The sequence below is a fragment of the Papaver somniferum genome, chromosome 1 (genome assembly GCF_003573695.1).
Source record: "Papaver somniferum cultivar HN1 chromosome 1, ASM357369v1, whole genome shotgun sequence".
Taxonomy (NCBI): Eukaryota; Viridiplantae; Streptophyta; class Magnoliopsida; order Ranunculales; family Papaveraceae; genus Papaver; species Papaver somniferum.
The window spans coordinates 210,993,358-210,999,212 of record NC_039358.1 but is presented as its reverse complement, the minus strand read 5'-3'; positions in this window follow the sequence as shown (position 1 = coordinate 210,999,212).

Sequence of the window (5,855 nt, the reverse complement as noted above, 5' to 3'; positions counted from 1 at the left end):
TCAAAGGCCAATCACATTTTTATCTGATCGTGCAGAAGGATTAAAGAGAGTGATTCCAGTTATTTTTCCTGGAGCTTTCCATAGTTTCTGCTATTATCATCTTAAGATGAACTTACCTATTAATGCTTATGACGAAAGGTATGGTCACTAGTAGAAACCTTCACATAGGCCACGGTTTTTGGCTTACATCCTAGCCACGTTTCGGGTTATTTGTGTGGCTACTAGTCATCAGTATAATTATAGCCACATTTTGTGTTACCCTGTAGCCATAATGCAGCATTTGGTCATGGGTTTAATCCTAAACCCATCAAGTGTAGTCATAGGGTATCGTTTGGTCATGGTTTTCAGTCTAATCCCATCACATGTAGCCGTAGATGTGTATATGGCCACATTAAGCAATTATGTATGTGTCGAATGTTTGAGGTGATAATAGACACACCTATTAACCTGTGACGAAAAGGGAATTTATTTAGCCACTTGGTTTGTTTATGTGTCCATAATATATAGTTTATTAGAAGAGCACATACTATGAAATGGTGTAAGATAAGTGCTTCCCTCTTAGCCAAAATCGATCATGCTAATGTGCATCTTTCAGAAAACTCGCATTACAAAAAAGAGTATCCATATATTTAAATTACGGATTCAATACAAATGAGGTCCCTTACACTGTACAAACTCTAAAGTATCCTACTTAAACATAAAAAGCAAGGCGCAAATACTATCCAAAAGAAAGTATAAACCCTATGCTTACATAGACACAAACATGTGTATGTACCAGCCCCATTACGTAAATCATCGACTGAGTAAGATACTTCCCAGAATGTAAAATATCAAGCTCCTTGTGTTTGTCAGCATTAACATATTCTGATCTTTAAATCACAAATTAAAGGGGGGGCAGCAAGTCCAACAGTTGGAAAAAAGTACTCCCACATCCAAAATCCTTGGACAATACACTCAAGTGTTATCCACTTATACAGATAATGAGATAAAGGTGTCATCTTAGCTTCTTTCTCTTCTCCTTCTAAGAATGTCTGGGTTCTGCCATTCACCATTCTCCCGACGGTGAATAATAACTTCTCCAACCTTACAGTTTCCATGCTCGGCAAGTTCAGGAGTACAATACAATGCATCAGGACCAACAAAAGAAACCACCCATCCTATCCCTATTAGTGACCTCAAACAAATCAGCTTCTACCAATTCAGTCTTTTGTCGCATTGGATTTTGCTTTTTAGTAGCTTCCTTTGTTCTTCAAAAGTGACAGACTCAAACCTGAAATGATACATGTAATACACACTAAGAACCAATTTAAGAGATAAAAAAAGAAGAAAAAAAATGTGATTCAGCGGCATGTAAGACATCGACGTAAAACCACAAATTCATCATTTTTGTATACTATTAAATACCATTGCTCACTATCATAGTGCCCAATATAGAGACAGATTAACTCATTCACATTTCTCATTTATGATACTCAAACTGAAAATTAACAGATTCAAACTCCATAGTTAATGATTGCAAATGTATTAAAGAAGACTCAGATTCCAATCCGTGTCTAGATCAATCAAGCAGTGAGATGCACCTAACTTCCTAAGTTCTCAGTACCTCTTAATTCAAAATTACATGAATCACAAATGAAATGCACACCAAAAATAGGTAAGTCATAAGAATAGATTGACAAAGTTACTTACCAGACAAAAGATTTGACATTCATGTGGTGGTGGGTGGGGGGAAGGGGATGGGGGAGTTTCTGTTGATCATCTGGGGGTGTTGTTGTTGTATCATCAAACTTAGAAGCAAAAACACCACAAACCAAGTAAGCAAAGAGCTAAAATGAAGAAAAAATGAATATTACCTTACATAAAAAAAATTAAGTTCTTCTATTTCTAACTATTTGAGTACACAAAACATAAGAATAAGAATAAAGCATACAAATATGTTGCGAGATGCTTTCTGTAGCAGAAAATCAGGATTTTGGAAAAGAAGACCAACAATGGACAATAGAGCAATACAAGTAAAGAATGCAATATAGGAGGCCCTCTTGTGGTGCTAAAAATAATACTCGTCAATCATGAAACTGCCCCCAACCAATAAATAACTACAATTTCATCCAATTCACTGCATTGTGACTGGAAATTAAGTCAAACTTAAGTCGGCACCCATTGTTGCAGTGGTAGTAGTTTATTATGGAACTTCCAAAATTCAAGAGATTACAACAGTTCTAGTATGCAGTTCATGCTGAAGAAAACCACTATATAGGCAAGAATATGATAATGGGGCATTGTCGAGAGAATGAATTAAACAAATCAGCACTAGCAAGAGCAGCCCACACACATATGTCGATAATAAAACACAAAGTCACTACTGCATTTAAATAGTTCAGGTGTACTCAATCAAGCTTTTTAGTAAGCATTACTTACTCAATGACATTTTATACGAGAAAGAACTCTGAGGAATTATACTGCAAAATTAAGATGGCGATTCCAATATTTCAGGGAACAGTGTTTCCATGACCTTGCAACTCCAATTGCATGGTTTGCTGCTTCAAAACATGCGCAAGGTACCGTGCGAACATGAAACATCATTCCCCAACCCTCCATCATTCAGAATTCCACAGATCTGTTCAGGCATGAGAAGCGAGTATGGGTCAGGATCTCATAGTGTCTGATTCCAAATTGATGAGTAATTTCTTTGTTCTTTATTTTTAATTAGATCATGTTAACCCAATTATTTTTAATAAAAAAACATATGAACAAGTAATTTACTTAGAAACTTAGTTTTATCAGGAAATTACAAGTAATCTATTTAAGTAATGTAATCTTGTTCTATTAAAAAAAAATTCCCAAGCTGCGGACATAAACAACGATCAACCAAATCTAATTTTTCAGTTGGACACTAGTGACACATTGCTGCTTGGACCATCCCCTGCCAATGTACTCACACCAAATCTAATGTTCATGAAGTATGATTGAACAATGACAAAGAGAAATAAACTACGATAGTTTTCACATATGATGCTCAAATTTAAGAAATTGGAAAGACTAATCAAGCAATATGGATCATAGTAAGTCCCAAAAGCAGTAAGCTCTAAAATTCAATATCCCTATGTCTTTCCCCCTTTATTATAATCTGACAATGAAGATGATCTCTCAAAAATGCAAGTTGAGTTTCAAGTGTTCAAATAATGCCTTGGCAAAATGCAACTCACTTGGTATGTAGGGTAATCCGAATGCCAATCCAACAAATGTTTTACCTTCTCGACAAAAGGAAGGTCCAAATAATCAGAGGCCTCTTATACTCAAATTCAGCATATCCATCTTGATTGGAATATCATAGTCAAACGCATCAAGAAACCAAGACTGAATTTTGTTTCTCCTGGTACTTGATTGCACATCAATCCATCTTTTCTACCTATTTATAAAAACCAAGTAGATTCTAGTTAATCATTCTAACAAACAGATAAAGGACATCAAGTTATCAGCAGACCAAATGAGTTGATTTAAATTAAACCCCTAACCTGTTCATTATTGGCAAACCATCTCTTTTTATTATTCTAAGAGAAATTGCAACACAACACCAGTGAAGGAAGGTTCAAAATTACAGGAACCTAAGGGACATGATTCACATGAACCCATAACAAAACCTACGACATAAAAGTACATAAAACTATTTGAATCACTACTTAAATCGAGATTTCGAAAATCCCCAGATAACAAGATAAAGATTTCAAACTAACACGGATATTTTTACCCAAAATCAATGTACGATAACAAGGAACAAGATCTTCCTTTTCTCAATCTTCAAAATCTCTAGAAAAAAGAAGAATTTCATGAGATAAAACTTGAAAGAAAAGAAGATGTGTTATGGTTTAGAGGGTATTAACGACTCAGAGAGGTGCCGTTTTCAGTTTTCTGATTTAATTACTCTACTTCTAGGTTATTGATATTATGGTTGTGAACAATGGAAGTGGTAAGGTTCTGTTCATGCGTTTTGTGGAAGGGTTTCAAGCTTGGAAAGAAAAGAAGAAAAAAAAAAGAGGCAGAGCAGAGAATCGCAAGATGCGTTTAGGTTTTCATAGGGGAAAGAAATTTTAGTGAAATTTTGGGGGAAACAATGCGCCAAAATTTTGTTGTTCCCGCCCATCCAGCAATCTTCCCTCCTCTAAGTAGTGATCCATGTCAACTTTTCTGTTTGCATTTACATTCGTTGGATTAGAGACTCTGATTTTCTACTAGTCGGATAAACACCATACGGATCACACTTGGCCTTTTGTGTTAACTATTTTTTTTTCTTTTTAACATGAAATTTCAATTCGCTAAATGACTTAAATCTATAATTTTTAGATACCGATGTATAGATAACTAGGTAAATTATTATAATAGATCGATTTGTTTTCCAAACGAATGAATTAGAGTTTCGTGACTTTGTTAAATTTGTGGCCTTTTATGCAGTGATGCACAACAAGTAACATCGAATGAAATCTCCTGAGTCGGATGAATTCATTATATCTTGGGCATTTTAGGGGATCAATGTGAACCTCTAAGCATTCGATAAAATTGAGTAGGATAAAACAAAATAGAAATCATAAATCAGATGATAGTTTGTAAAAAACTTCAAACATTAGACAAGGCCCGGTGAGATAGAAAGAAATTTGAAATCCTTAATTACAAAGTAACTTATTCCGTTTAGACATTTAAGCATCAAATGAATTCTGATCAGATAGAGCAAAGTCTGAAATCATGAATTAAATTAACACGGATATAACTCTAAGCACCAGATAAGATCGGGTATTATGTTACAATTATTTTTATGTATCTATGTTGTATGTGTAATTTTTTTTTTTTGCAGCCTTTGGTGTTACAATATATGCATCATCGTGAGAGACTGAAATCAGACATTGAATATGGATTAGACCCAGATTTTAATGTTGTGTCTTATAATTTTCTTTTTACCCCGGGATTTATTGAATTGAAGCAAAATGCCATTATGTAGATGTACAGTTAACTTCGGAGAAAGCTGAATGTGTTGGTGTGTCTGAATGACATCATGCAATTACATTCACTAGATAATACCAAAATTCTCTAGTTATCCATAAGTTGAACCCAAATTTACTCAATTTCACTCATTTATCAAAATCACTAGATCATACTCGATATCATCATGTGTCAATATAATTGATTATGCATCTAATACTAGCTAGTTCAATAAAAATCACATACATTTATATGTTTCAAGAATTTGTACTATATCATTGGATTTACTTAGATATTTGTGATAAATAATTCCAAGAAAAAAATGCACCTGATACAATCAATTGATAAATGGTGAAATCAATAAGGTGATATTGAGGGATTTATTATGAAATTGAAGGATAATAGGTCAAAATGATTGACGTCAAGAGTTATTCAGCGGAGGAAAGCTCTCGAATAGCAGATTTAATGGTAATGTGTGAAATCAAGGGTTATTCAGCGGATTTAATGGTAATGTGTGAAACTGGATAATCAATTGATAATGGAAATCAATTGATTCACAATGGTGAAATAAAGGGTTATTCAGCGGATTTAATGGTAATGTGTGAAACTGGATAAAGTTGAATCTTTCGAATAGCTCGTAGGGTCTTACCGAAGAGCTTAGACAAAAAGGATTTTTCATAAAATTTGACAGATAATATTTTGATACCATTGTTTTTTTTTTGGTAAACATGATTTATTAACAAAAAACTAGTTGAGCCTTACAAAACGGGGAAAGCTCTCCCCACCGAGTCTTCATACAAAAGATTACACAAAAAGTCAGGTGGACATAGATACCAAGTTTCATCGGAGCCAACAGAAGTAGCGTGTTTGGCTATATACTTCAT